Source organism: Eriocheir sinensis, chromosome 10, assembly GCF_024679095.1.
Source record: "Eriocheir sinensis breed Jianghai 21 chromosome 10, ASM2467909v1, whole genome shotgun sequence".
Lineage (NCBI taxonomy): Eukaryota > Metazoa > Arthropoda > Malacostraca > Decapoda > Varunidae > Eriocheir > Eriocheir sinensis.
In genome coordinates this window covers 7,499,110-7,514,109 of record NC_066518.1, presented here as the reverse complement: position 1 = coordinate 7,514,109, position 15,000 = coordinate 7,499,110, and the positions used below count along the sequence as shown (strand labels likewise).

General features: G+C 46.8%; 1 long non-coding RNA gene across 1 annotated transcript in view; it reads left to right on the top strand.

Annotated features, from left to right (window-relative positions):
* LOC126996534 (uncharacterized) overlaps positions 1-12,323 on the top strand; it is a 115,216-nt gene extending 102,893 nt beyond the window's left edge. Inside the window, exon 4 of the long non-coding RNA XR_007751243.1 lies at positions 12,069-12,323. This is a non-coding gene — a long non-coding RNA (uncharacterized LOC126996534). The remainder of the gene's footprint in view (positions 1-12,068) is intronic.
* The last annotated feature ends 2,677 nt before the right edge of the window (positions 12,324-15,000 follow it).

Sequence of the window (15,000 nt, the reverse complement as noted above, 5' to 3'; positions counted from 1 at the left end):
TTGTTGTTGTTGTTGTTGTTGTTGTTGTTGTTGTTGTTGTATTGCCTCTGTCCTGTCACCTTTGCCTCAATAAATATCAGGAAATAGACATAGAAAAGATAGGGAGAGGTAAAAGAGAAAAAGGTTGATACAGAAATAGCAAATACAACTCACATGGATAAATTAGCAACAGACAACCAGATGAAAAGAGAAACATGAAAATAGAAATACAAACTAATACGGATAAAAAACAAGAAGAAAACAGCAGATACATAAATAACAGACAACAGATGAAAAGAGAAGCGTGAAAACAGAAATACAAACTGATTGGGATAAAAAAAAACAAGAGGAAAACAGCAGATACATAAATAACAGACAAATACAACTCATATATAAATTAGGAACAGACAAACAGATGAAGAGCAGCATGAAATATGAGGCACGAGGGGAAATAAAGAATAACACCCACACGAAGTTAACATTAACCTCCCCACCAACCAGATTATTCGTAATGGACGGAAGGCAATGTCAGCAAGGCACTAGGAAGTCATTTATTGTCAGCAGTAGTCAGCAAGGGAGTGTCAGTAGAATGTATCCATCACTAGCCTGTAGAAGTAGCAGTAGTAGCAGTTGTAGTAGTAGTAGAAGTGGAGGTTGTGTTGGTAGTAGCAGTGATGACAGAACAGGTGGTAGAAATAGTAGTAGTTGTAGTAGTAGTAGTAGTAGTAGAAGTGGAGGTTGTGTTGGTAGTAGCAGTGATGACAGAACAGGTGGTAAAAATAGTAGTAGTAGTAGTAGTAGTAGTAGTAGTAGTAGTAGAAGTGGAGGTTGTGTTGGTAGTAGCAGTAATGACAGAACAGGTGGTGGTGGTGGTGGTAGTAGTAGTAGTAGTAGTAGTAGTAGTAGCAGCAGGTGGCAGCAGGGAGGAAGTAGCTACGTAACCGTCACTGCCACGTGGTTACTGCTGACGGGTCCCTTTTCCTCTCCTCCTCCTCCTCCTCCTCCTCCTCCTTCTGTCATCCCTACTCGTCTTTCCTTCAGCCTCCTCATTTAATTTCTATCCTCCCATCCTACTTCCTCTCCTCCTCCTCCTCTCCTTTCGTCCCCTTACTGTCATTTTCATTTGTTTCTCTCTTCCCATTCCTCTAATCTGTTACAACTTTTCTGTCTTATTTTGTTTCTTTCGAGTAGTTTTTTTTTATTATTCTCCGCTTTGCTCTTCTTTTTAATCCACTGTCACGGTTAACCCCTTCATATCCCTCTTACTTCTTTCTTGCATTATTTCTATTACTTATCCTCATCCTTGTTACCTCTCCTTAGCCTCATCCTTCTTTTCCTTTTCTTCGTGTTTTAATGTGGTCAAAGGAGAATGACAAGTGTGGATCCTGCGCTGAGAAACTTTCCCTGCTCCGTATAGAGACTTGAACGTTTAATTTCTACTCCGTGTATTATTTGTTGATTATTTTTCCTTGTGTTTCATTATATTAGGCTGATCGGCTTTGTGTTGTCTATCCTCCTGAACTATGTCTATTTATCTATCCATCTCTTATCTGTCTATCTATCACAAGCACACGCATATCAAAACATTAAATATCTCCCTCCTGTTTGTTCACCTGTCTCTTCACTCCCTCGCGTGGCCTTCTCTCCCTCCTCCTCCTCCTCCTCCTCCTCTTCCTCATGCTTTTCTAAGGTCTCTTGGGGGAAGGAAGAGACGCGTGGCATCCACTCTCAGGGGGGAAGCATTGTTGTTGTTGTTGTTGTTGTTGTTGTGGTGGTGGTGGTGGTGGTGGTCGTGGTGGTGATTTTCGAACATGAACAGTATAACACACACACACACACGTTCCCACGCCCCACCCACCCACCGGAGAGTGAGTGACCTCGAGTGGGCGGGCGGGCGGACGGACTGGGTGACAGGCTGGATTGTGGCGCCCATCCCATTGAGTCAAACCACCCAACCACCCACCCACCCACCCACGCCCGCATTCATTCATTCCCACCCAACCTAACCCTCCACCCTCACCCTCAGCCTCATTCATTCATCCGCGACCCTCCCATTCATCCATATATCTATTCACTCAATGAGATTTACACACCTCCATTCCTCGCTACCTCGTAAAAATATGTGCCGTTGTTGTTGAAGTTATGTAGTGGCAGGATTTTTATGTCCCCCCCCCGAGCAAATTTTTGGTCGTCCCTGAAAAGAAGATGGGAGTAAAATGGACAGGAAGGAGTAAATTCAGTTTAAGGAGAAAAATGTTATAGGCCTTTGTGCTCCGTTTAAGAGGAATAATAAGGATGGATGGAGAGAGAGAGAGAGAGAGAGAGAGAGAGAGAGAGAGAGAGAGAGAGAGAGAGAGAGAGAGAGAGAGAGAGAGAGAGAGAGAGCAATAAATTTCAACTAACGAATAATGTAAAAAAAAAATCAAGGAAGAATAGGAGGAAGGTCAAGGAAGAAAGGCAAAGAACGAAGAGAGAAGAGGTAGAGATGATAAGTAAAAAAGGGAAAGAGGAAAGAAGAGAAAAAGAAGGAAGGAGCAGGAAGGGAGAGAAAAATAAGGATGAGATGAGAGAGAGAGAGAGAGAGAGAGAGAGAGAGAGAGAGAGAGAGAGAGAGAGAGAGAGAGAGAGAGAGAGAGAGAGAGAGAGAGAGAGAGAGAGGTTGTGGTTTGAGACAGTGGTGAGGGGGAAGAGGGATGTGTAGAAGTGTGAGAGACGAAGTGACAGGCCAATGAAAAGATAATAGGGAGGAGGAAATTATGTGAGAGAAAAATGGTCAGTAGATAACGAGAAAATGAGAAAGGAAGGAAAGGAGAAGCCATTGGTGGGGAGGGACGGAGAATAAGAAGATGGTGAAGGAAGACGAAGAAGAAGAAAAGAAGAAGATAAAGGAAAAGAAAATTAAAAGAAGAAAGAAAATGAAGGAAGGAAAAAAGACAGAGTGATTTGATGAGAAAAAGAAAACATAGTAATAAGAAGATGCAGAAAAAGAAGAAGAAGAAGAAGAAGAATGAAGAAGAACGATGATAAAGAAGAAATAGAAAAACACGAAGGAATTGATGAAGATAAAAAGGCTGGAAAAAGAAAACTTAAAACAATAATAATAACAACAAAAAGCAAAAAAAAAGATGAGGAAATGAAATGCTGTTCACAAAAAAAAATGAACAGACGCGAACAAACACAGATGAGAGAGAGAGAGAGAGAGAGAGAGAGAGAGAGAGAGAGAGAGAGAGAGAGAGAGAGAGAGAGAGAGAGAGAGAGAGATGAATGGGAGCGACACACAACCAGTAATCAGGACAGTTAACTCTCTCTGGTTCACATACGGGCCACGCGATGCTGTATGTAACCCCCCCACCCCACCCCCCCACTCCTCTCCCCCCTTCCACTTCCTTCCACCCCTAATATACCCTCCACTTTTAACATAACCATCATCCACAACCACCTACCCCCCATTCCTCTCCCCCCTTCCACTTCCTTCCACCCCTAAAATACTCTCCACCTTTAACATAACCACCATCCAAAACCACCTACCTCCCATTCCTCTCCCCCCTTCCACTTCCTTCCACCCCTAATATACCCTCCACTTTTAACATAACCACCATCCACAACCACCCACCTCCCATCCACTGCCTTCCACCCCTACAACCTCCACCATCTCGCATCTAACCAGTCCCCACCCCTACCACTACCCCCCCTGCTACCCATTCACTACCCACACACTCCCTTCCACCACTCCTACCACCTTCCACACCACCCCAACCCACCCATCCACCCACAACAATCCCTAACACTTTCCACATATCCATCCCCCAACCCCACAACCTCCCACGCATCCACCCCCTCCACCCTCCCTTCCCACCTATCTAGCACCAACCCACCCATAACCGTCCCCTTTTTTTCGTCACCTACTCACAAAACACACACACACACACACACACACACACACACACACACACACACACACACACGAACGCGGATATGAACGTAGACAGACCACGTTCATGTCAGTTATTATACGCGATCACGTTCCTCTTTCATATAGTTTAGTACGTGTAGAGGATATGTTTAAAAAGGTGAAAGGAGGGAGTGGCGAAGGGAGGTAATGGAGGAGGAATAAGATAAAAAATGGTAAAAGTTTATATTGTGGAATTTGAAAGATTTATTTTACTTATTTATTTGCTTTTTTTTTTGCTCATAATGTATAGAAGAGGAAATGAATGTAATTGTGATTGAAGTATTAAAGTAGCTGTCTGAAAAAGCTTGTTAAAATACGTGAATCTTTTTTTTTCCACTTAACACACACACACACACACACACACACACACACACACACACACACACACACACACGGAGGAAACAACAAATTACCGGACCAAGTGCATCGAAATTCACACACACACACACACACACACACACACACACACACACACACACACACACACACACACACACACACACACACACACACACACACACACACACATACACCCTACTAACCCTTCCTCTACCACGCGTAACGCCCACGCCCACACCCAAACTACACACGCCAGTATCTTATCACCACCTCCACGCCTCATTACACCTTCCAGGAACGCCTCCACACGCCACCCACTTCTCCACGCCCCCTAGGCCTCCCACACACGCCACCCACTAAACATAAACTTCCTTCTCACGCCCGTATACGATCCCACGCACGCCTCCTCTCCACCCTTCTCCTCCACCTCCCCTTCCTCTCCTATGACCTCACGCCCACTCACCCACCCATCCACCCACCAGCCTGCTCTGTGAATAGGAGGAGGAGGAGGAGGAGGAAGAAGGCCCTGATGGTTTGGCAGTGAAGTGAGGACGACCTACAGATGTGTTTATTTCTTTATTACTACACCATACTTCCCCTCCTCCTCTTCCTCCTCCTCCTCCCTCACAGCAGCAGCAAACACCGCAAGGAAAAACGTCAAAATTGGGCTTGTCCATTTTTTGTTGTTGTTACCCCTCACCCCCCCTCACCCCTCCTCTTCCGTTTTCTTTTCTCAAGCACACATTGGGGAAATAATGAAGACGCTCTTGTAAAACTTTTAGTGCCCCGCTTTAAAACTATAGCTCTCGGGAGCCACGCGGAGGAGTGAATGGAGAGGGAGGGACGACGAGAGGGAAGACGGTAGGAGAGGGAGGGAGGTGTGTGTAGGGAGGGGGGCTGTGGAGTGGAAGGGAGGGAAGACGCGTGCTTGAACTCCTTGAAGAAAGTCGAGTAACGAACCCCCCGCGAGAAATGGAGGAAGTCAAGGATAAACATTTACCACATTAAGGGAACGCGGGTCGTGTGGAAGCTTGGAGGGACAGCAGCGAGGTAAGAGAGTGAGACGAGAACAGGATAGGTACAAAAAGGAGAGGAAAGAGAGCGAGGGACTAAGCAACAGGAGGAGGAAGAGATGAGAAAGGGAGCAAAAGTGAAGGACGAGTTCGACGAAGGATAAGGAGTAAGGTCTTATGGAAGCTTGGAGTAACAGCAGAGAGGGAAGAGAGTGAGACGAGAACAGGATAGGAACAAAAGGAGAGGAAAGAGAGCGAGGGGAGGAGCAACAGGAGGAGGAAGAGATGAGAAAGGCAAAGTATAAGAGAGCAAAAGTAAAGGCCGAGATCGACGAGGGAGAAGGAGAAACAGCAGAGAGGGAAGAGAGCGGAAGGAAAGAACAGAGAGCAAGGAGAGGAGGAGGTGTAGGAAGAGAGGGAAAGTGAAGGGCAAGTGAAACGAGGGCAAAGGGTTGATGACTAAGGAGCTACAAGGAGATAAGGGGAAAGATGCCAGAAGGTGCAGTGAGGCTGAGGACAAAGGGTGGAAGGGTGTGATGAGTACAAGGAACAAGGAAGCGGCGAAGTGGCTGGCGACGGAGGAGGAGAAGGGAGTTGAAGGAGGAGATAAGAAGGGAATGAGGAAGCGGCGTGGAGAGGCATGCAGCTTCCGAAGAATGAGAGGAGAACAGTAGGAACACAAAAGAGTGAAAAATATGAAGCAGAATACGATTTAGAAGCAAGAATAGAGAGAAGAAAAAGAAAGGCAAGACCAAGAGTAAAGAAAAGGGAGAGAAATGTTAGCGTTGAGAAAGGGAGGAACGTAAGGACACAGTGAGGGAAGGGAGAGAATGAAGATATTATTAATTATTGATGTTATTAAAGGGTGCATATGTTAGGAGAAATACAAGGTGACGAAACTGAGGAACAGGATGAAGAGGGGCCAGAGGGGGCATCAACAAGGGTGTGAAAGAGAGAGAGAGGGAGAGAAAGGGAGAAAATGAAAAGGGTGAGAGTGAAAGTGAGAGGCCTGTGGAGAAGAGGCTAACAGGTTGAAGGAGAGAAACCAGAATGGAGTCACAACACAGCCGAGAAGAGGGGAGGATGGAGGAGGGGCAGCAGAAGGGTGAAAGGGGTGCGAGGGCGTTGAGAGGGTGCAGGGGGTGAGGGAGGGCGCCGGGGTGTGTGTGTGCGCGGGTCACTTGGCCTGAAGACCGTTGAGGGCCAGCCACAGGCCCACCACATCCTGAGTCTCTTGGCACTGCCCTAGGCACCGGCCCACCCATAGTGCCGCGTGGGAGGGGGGGGGGGGGAGAGAGAGAGAGAGAGAGAGAGAGAGAGAGAGAGAGAGAGAGAGAGAGAGAGAGAGAGAGAGAGAGAGAGAGAGAGAGAGAGAGAGAGAGAGAGAGAGAGAGAGAGAGAGAGAGAGAGAGAGAGAGAGAGAGAGAGAGAGAGAGAGAGAGAGAGAGATGGTTGGTAACACACACACACACACACACACACACACACACGTCTGCCAAACACTTGTGCATAACTATTTGTTGGCCGAGAGATTTTTTTTTTTTTCGTTTTTTTGTTTATTATTTTTTCATCTTTTTGCTGTGTCTATTGAATCCCAACTAAGATTAATAGAAAAAGAAAAAAAAATATCGCGCTGAAAGACATCTTGGTACAACATAAATATCATCATTATCATCACCATCATCATCGTCATCATCATCATCAAAGGCTGTCTGGAAGTTTTCGTAATTATTTGTAAAACCGGAAGAAATGTTAAGAATTTGCTTGTGACTTTGTGTGTGCGTGTGTGCGTGTTGGGTCAGCTCAGAAGGAGGAGGAGGAGGAGGAGGTGGAGGAGGAGGAGGAGGAAGAGGAGGAAGAGGAAGAGGAAGAGGAGGAGAAGGAAAACCCGTACACAAAACAACCCTACACTTGTATTATCCACCTTCATGTTGTGTGTGTGTGTGTGTGTGTGTGTGTGTGTGTGTGTGTGTGTGTGTGTGTGTGTGTGTGTGTGTGTGTGTGCGTGCATGATTAACATACAGATAAGAAAACACGAAACAGAGAAAATGAATGAAAGCGTAAAGAAAAAAAGGAAGGTGTTGAGGAAATTCCTAACAAACTAATAAATGGATGAATAAATATATAAAAAAAACAGAAAAAAACATGAAATAAATAATAAGAAATACAAACTACTGAACAAGAGGTTTATGTAAAGGGCCTGTGGGAAACATTTGCACCCTTTAATTTTATCTAACCTCAAGATGTGTTCCTTCTCTTCCATTCTCCTCTCCTCCCTTTTGCCCTTATATTTCCCTCCCTTCCCTATACATTTATCCTCACCTTTCTCTCCCTTCTCTCTACCTTTACCCTTACGAGAGAGAGAGAGAGAGAGAGAGAGAGAGAGAGAGAGAGAGAGAGAGAGAGAGAGAGAGGATACATGGGCAGCGGAGGGGATTATGAGGGGTAAGTGAGGAAAAATATGGGGAAGGAGAGGAAGGCAGGATGGGGAGGAAGGGAAAAAGAGATGGGAGGGGAGGGAATGGAAAAGCGAAGAGGGAGAGGTAATAGAGATGAAGAAACGGAAGGGAAAGAGAAGTAATGGGAAGAGAGAGTAGGGAGAAGAGAAGAAAGGACAAGGCAGAGGAGGGAAGGTAGGGGAAGGGAAGGGAGAGTAAAGGGAAGAGAGGGGAGGGAAGGGAGGGGAGGGGAAGGAAGGGAAGGGACGGGAGGGAAGGGAAGTGAGGGGAGAGTAAGGGGAAGTGAGGGGAGGGAAGGGAAGGGAGGGGAGGAGAGGGAAGGGAGGGGAGGAAAGGGAAGGGAGGGGAGGGAAGGGAGGCTCCTGTCATAGTGGAGTCATAAGCGTCAACAAAATAGTTCCGGAGGCGGTGGAAGCAACCGGATGTAAACACACACACACACACACACACACACACACACACACACACACACACACACACACACACACACACACACAACAAGGAAAGACCTCATGATTGACCTGCAAAAATATATACACTACATTTTTTTTTTCTTTTTTTTTTTTTGAGTGGGTGTGTTTTCATGTTTTGAGGAAGAGTTGAAACATTTTTTGTGGATCGATGAGAGACTGTTCTGTGTTTTTATTTTGTATTTTCGTTTATAGTTTCTCTTCACCCTATACTTATCTTTTTTTTTTTTTTTTTTTCGACGCCTCCAAGTTGATCAGTTTTTGCTCTCTCGGCTCTCATTCTGTTTTTTTTTTTTTTTTTACAGCAAAGGAGACAGCACAAGGGCACAAAAAAAGGAAACAACAATAAAAAAAAAAAAAGCTCGCTACTCGCTGCTCCTGTAAAAAATCCGAAGAGGTGGCCGAAATATCCTAAGCAAACGTTTATTCTTCGATCGTTTTGTTTATCTCTCTTCAATGTCTCCTTTCCATCACTTTTCTCATTATTACTTCTCCTTTGCTACTTATCCCATTCCCTCCCTCGTCTTGTTATCATTTTTTCGTCTTTCTCCTCGACCAGTTTTTTGTATTTTTTTTCTCCCTCCGTTTTATCTCTTTCTTACCGTGTCTCTTCTTACTTACGTGTTTGTCCTCGTCAGCGTCTTCCTCGTCTGGCTTCTTCTTGTCCTCTTCTCCACCCACATTCATCGTCTTCTGCTTTGTCTTCCTGCTTCTGTTCAGCCTCGTCACCTTCATCATCTTCGTTGTCATGTTCACCTTCTACTTCTCTCCTGGGTCGTTCTTGTTCTCATTCCTGCATGGTTCGTATCGCCGTACTCGTTCTCGTTCTCGTCTTTTTCCGCGTCCTTATCCTATTCATCGTTCTCTTTTTCGTTCTCGTCCTCTTCCTCCTCCTCCTCCTTCTCCTCTTCCTCTGCCTCCTCCGTATCCTCGTTCTCGTTTTCATCCTCTTTCTCGTCCTCGTCCTCGTCCTCCTTCCCCCATGCAATGCCGAGTCGCCCTCCAGACCGCCTCATTGGTATGCTAAGTAAGAGGCTTAGGACTGTCGCTACTCCTATACATCACCATAAGCGCCAAATTATGAATAATAAAAGGCCAGATTAAACCCTACCTGTCCGTCAGAGAGGGTGGAGGCCCCGCTCTTTTTCCTCCGTCTGGGCCCCACCTCGACCCCAGCTCCCAACACCTGATGTATTCATTAATTACCATCGCATACCCGTGTCCCATTGCATTGTGGAGTTCCCTCTTTCTCTCTTTCTCTGTCTGGATACCTTTGGCTTCCTCCTCCATATTTCCTCCTCCTCCATCCCTGCCCTTTTTACTCGTCCGTTCTCGCTCCAGTGGTGTTGCGGGGGTTGCTGCCTCGCACGTGCAAAGGAGTGGAGGATTACCTCAAAGGGATCTAAAAACTAGTTTCTGGGCGAACTTCAAAGTTTATCCGGGTCCACCCTCCCCTCGGTCCCCTGCCCCTCCGCCGCCACCTCCCTCTATCTTCTCCCTACCGTCGTCGTCCTCCTCCCCCGTCCCCCAGAGCCTCCTAAGGTCTGTCAGGCGCGGCAGGTAGAAGTTCACTAACTCAGAGCAGGTTGTGTTTAAGGCGGCGAGACTTATGGTGAATGTGTCGTGTGGGCGAGGCGAGGCACGGGCACCATCATCATCATCAACAGCAGCAGCAGCAGGAACAGACAGACACAGGGCCAACTTTCTAACTCCCCGCCGACGTGTTTTTGTGTCGCTTCTGAAGGACGTTTAGAAAATATTGCTTGACACGTTTTCCTTATAATTTTCCACCTGTTAGTCTTAGTACTCGTTGACATGCTCCTCGGAGGCTTTGATTCGCCGTAGATGCCGCCAATTTATTTATATCAGAGAGCCAAAAACTGGTACTGGTCCTTCTGGCTGCAGCATCTGTGTCTTACGAGTGTGTGTGTGAGAGAGACAGACAGACAGACAGACAGACAGAGAGAGAGAGAGAGAGAGAGAGAGAGAATCACACTATCCCAGACATTCTAGGCACCTTCTCTCAGGCTCCCGTTGAATGTCTCCTCAGCCCTTTGGTCCAGGTGGGAAAACAGAACAGTGGCCGGGGGGTGACCACGCCGCCGTGTTCATCCTCTGATTGATAGTTAAAAGTACGTGAAATGAAGTTAGGCCCAGCGGCTCCCCTTGCGTCACGCCGCCGGTCTGGCCTCCCGCTGAGCGCCGCCACGATGCCACCTGGCAGTCCACGCTCATCACCTATGCCCCTCACGAACACGGCTCACCTGACGCCCCTCCAGCAGACACACCTGTTCACTAGACATGCAGATATGGATCATAACTTGCCCCATGTCGAAACCAAGCAAGGATAAGGCCCCAAATCGTGTATAATGGGGAACTATCGTGGTGGCAACGCTCCGTCCACCTCTAAGCCTACTGTTGTTCCTCGGCCGTGAAAAATTGCATGATATCAATAAGGGGATTCACGCGGCCTGCTTCAATTTAAGGCTGACTAAGCACTGAGCAGCCAGACAGTCGGCCGGCCAGCCACTTTAAAGGGCTCGAAAAAATTATAATAGGCTCACTCTCTCTCTCTCAGCCCACCGCGGCGAGGACTGACTGAGGACTCGACTGGCCGCCGCTGCTTCACAAAAAAAGACGAAGCTTGCAGAAGACGCAGAGTCACGCTTTATTAACTCGTCCACTTGAAAATTTACTGGCACTATTTTTACGTCTTAAGTTTCCCGCAGTCATGGATCAGCAGCCTCATCATCATTACCAGCATCATTATATATCATCACTCATTTTTCACTTTTTTTTCTTTCTGTTTTCTACTTTCTTTATTAGAGCAGTGATTAGAGGGCTTTTTTATTTAATTATTTATGTTTGTCCTTGAGTTGCTTCCTTTGCTGTAAAAAAATCATCATCATCATCATCATCACGTCATCATTTCTCGCGTACTGTTCCAAGGTTTCTCATTTTTACTATCCTGTCATGACTTTTTCGTTTATATTCCGTAACTTGCAGCTTTGAATACACCTGTGTGATTGTTTCGTAATGATCAGGTGTATATTTTTTATAGCTTTACCTTTCGAACCGGTTGAGAGAGAGAGAGAGAGAGAGAGAGAGAGAGAGAGAGAGAGAGAGAGAGAGTGTGTGTGTGTGCGTCATCGGTGGATCTGTTGTGTGGATGCCTGCGTAACCGGCCTGTGTGTCTGTCTTTTTTTTTGTGTGTGTGTGTGTAAGGCCACATGTGCTTTTTATAAGTGTCCTGTCTTGTTGCATTGCCGTGCGATTCCTCACACACCGTGACTGTTGTCCTGAGTATGTATTCTGTATTCATGTGTGTATTTACGAGTACTTGTTTATGTTTCTGGCTCGTGTATGTGTCCTTGCCTCCCTCACCTCACTACGCCTTACCTTCCTCACCTCACCTTTCCTAACCTCCCTCACCTTACACTCTCTGCATCACCTCGCCGCCTTACCTTCTTCATCTCACACTCTCCTCCTTACCTTCTCCACCTCGCCTTATCTTCCTCACCTCACCTTTCCTAACCTCCCTCACCTTACACTCTCTGCATCACCTCGCCGCCTTACCTTCTTCATCTCACACCCTCCTTACCTTCTCCACCTCGCCTTACCTCCCTCACCTCACACTCTCTGCTTCACCTCCATCTCCTCACCTCCCCGTTCACACTCTCCCCTTACCTTGCCCTCCTCACCTCACACTCTACACCTCTCCTTCCTTACCTAGCTTTTCCTCCCTCGCCTCCCCTCCCTCATTTCACACTCTCCCCCTTACCTTGCCCTCTACACCTCACCTTCTTCACCTTGCCTTGCCTCCCTCACCTCACCTCACACTCTCCGCGTCTCCCAGGCGTTGACAAGTGTGGGAAAATACCTGCCCGCCCGCCACCCCTTGTCGCCGCTACCTGCCCCGTGATCCATCCTTCCCCTGTCTGCCCCCATCCATCTACATCCATCTCAACCTCCTTCACATCAGAAAATTAGCGATTACAGCAAATTGGAACACTAACGGGAACCGCCATATTCTACGTCTTGCCGTGATGTGATGTTCATGTTAAAGATGTTATGGACTCGAAATATTCTGGAAAATAAAAGTAAACTGGAATTCTGTTGTTAAATCATTATAATCTGTACTATATAAACATAGAGGTCACGAATTAGAGCAACAGGTATATTCCAAAAGTTTTCTTGGTCAAAAATGCTAACTGGCTGTCTCCTTAATTTCCAACACTGATTAAATTTTCTTCTCTGATTCTCTTCGTTTGCTAGACCATATTTATTCTCATTGTATATATTCTTCTTTATTCCCTTTGTTCTTTATTCCTTGCATCCTAGGTTTGTCGTGGCTGCAGACTTTGTAACTAGTATTATTTGTACGCTTCCAGTTCTACCTTTTATGCACTGTTTAATAATAATAATAATGATAAAATTAGATAATAGTAAAATGTATAAACGGAACATACTCCTCACGGTCATGATAGTACTACAACCCGACATTTGTAGACGTCCCAAAAAACACACTAGTCTCACCTCCCCATGATCCCGTTATCTCAAGAGGCTGAAGGCAACAGTATTACTTGTTCCTTAGCTTTGTGTATACGCTGAAGTGTTTGCTGGGACACACGGTAACATGGAATTAAAGACCACTCGGCGGACCCTTATACGTGGGACCATGGAGGTGCATTAACGCGACTTCGGGAACACGTCACTCACCCTCGCGCGAGTGGGAAAAAGCCAGGGAAAAGTCAGCACATAACAACATCAACGTGGGATTCTGACCCTTAATGGACTCGGAATGTAGCACTTTTCTGCCCACTCGCCGCCCGTACAGTGACGCCGCGACTACCTGTGTTGAGTTGTGTTGGCGGGCGACTGTTGCGTTATTTGTAAACTTGTGGATTAGGTACAAACTGGGACCGGCCTGGGAGGGGAGGAGGTGAGGTGACGGTCTGCGGCGGCGGCGGCGGGAGGGTTTGGGAGACGAGGCTCAGGTTGAATTCCTTTCCTTTGTTTCTTTTCTCTCTTTCTGTTCTCGATGGGAATGATGACGTGGTATTTGTTTTTGTTTGACCTTGTTACCCTCTATCCCATCGGCAACAAAAGATACCACCACTGCTACGATTACGACCACTTCCAAATTACTTTCTTCTACAACTACGACTACTACCACTACTACTATTACCAGATATCCGGCTCTTAGATATCAAGGAAAGTATAGTTAGCATTTTCAACGTCAATATTTTTTTTTCAGAGAAGTTTATAATATATGGTGGAAAGGTACGCCTCTCTTAGGTCATCATCATTATCATCCTCATTATAGGACACAACCATGCAACCAATTACTACCCATGACACCACAACACACCAGTACCAACACCACTAATAATACAACTACACCCACTACCAACACCACCACAGCAACCATCACCAACACCACTAGCAGACGAAGGAGAAGAGAGCAAGAAAGCCAAGTCGAGAGTCCACAGAAGCAAGTGAGCCAAGTCGAGGGTCCACAGTAGCCCGGGCAGCCAAATCTTGTCCCGTTGAAATGGGTGAGCGGGTGAGAAGTCTTGCGCCACTGAACTAATGGGGCTTCAGACGCTTAACTTCGGCGTGGTCTCAGAGACATACCATCGCCTTTGTCACTCGGCCCATCGACAAAACCCTCAAGGAATCCAGGGACATTAAAAGAGGAGGAGGACGGACCACGGACGGACGGACCATAGACGGACGGTGGGAAATCCGTTAATAAAGGTGAAACTGGAGTGAGTGTGTACCTGACGCGAATGACCGACCCGTCAAAATTATTACCTTGGCCTTCCACTTGCCGCCACGCCTTTCCCCTACCTCCCCATCCCCTCCTCCTCTTCCTCCTCCTCCTCCTCCTCCTCCTCCCTTCTTTCTTCCTTCTGGGTCGGAGATCAAGAGCTGATGTGCGGGTCCTTCGGCAATCTTCCTCGTCAACCGTATTTTCCTTGCGCCGATGAGGAGATTTCAGGAGGATTACCTTCAAGAAATTAGTGATCCGGGTAAACGCGAAGTAGTAGGAGAAGAAGGAGGAGGAGCAGGAGGAGGAGGAGGAGAAGGAGGAGGAGGAGGAGGAGGAGGAGGAGGAGAGGAAGAAAGGCGGGGGAGGGTCGGGGTTTTGCCTGATGGCCTGACGGACGGTGAGAACGTAGTTTGGCACCCATCCTTCTTCCCTCCATGCATCCCTCCCTCCCTCCCTCCATTCCCTTCTCTTCCTAACCCTCCACTCTTGATTTCGTCACCAGGTTCAACCATACGCTTCATTTGCACCTGAAGAAAAAGAGAATTGAGGGCGAGTCACAGAAGATCCATGCAAGAGATTCCTCAAGCTCATGAAGATCAGGACGAGATCGAAGAATAAATAACGGATGGTATGGTGTTGGCAACGGTGGTGGTAGTGGTGGTAGTGGTAGTGGTGGTGATGATGGTGGTGGTGCATTCAATGGGGTCCCTTGTCGCTTAAAGACTAAAGCCCCACATTCTTCGGCTGGACACAAGAGGCTATTGATACATAATACGTGTCCGCGCGGCTCTCACCTTACCTACTTCCCTATACCTTCCTCCCTCCTCCTCCTCCTCTTCCTCCTCCTCCTCTTCGCTTCTCACTCTCGACAGCTTCCCAAACAGCATCAGAAACAGACTCCACTTGTGTTCCTGAGAGTTAAGTTTAGCGTTTCCCAATGAGATGGAAAAGATATCCGGCTCATAGATAACAAGGAAACTATTGATATTTTTAACGTCAATATTTCTTTTTT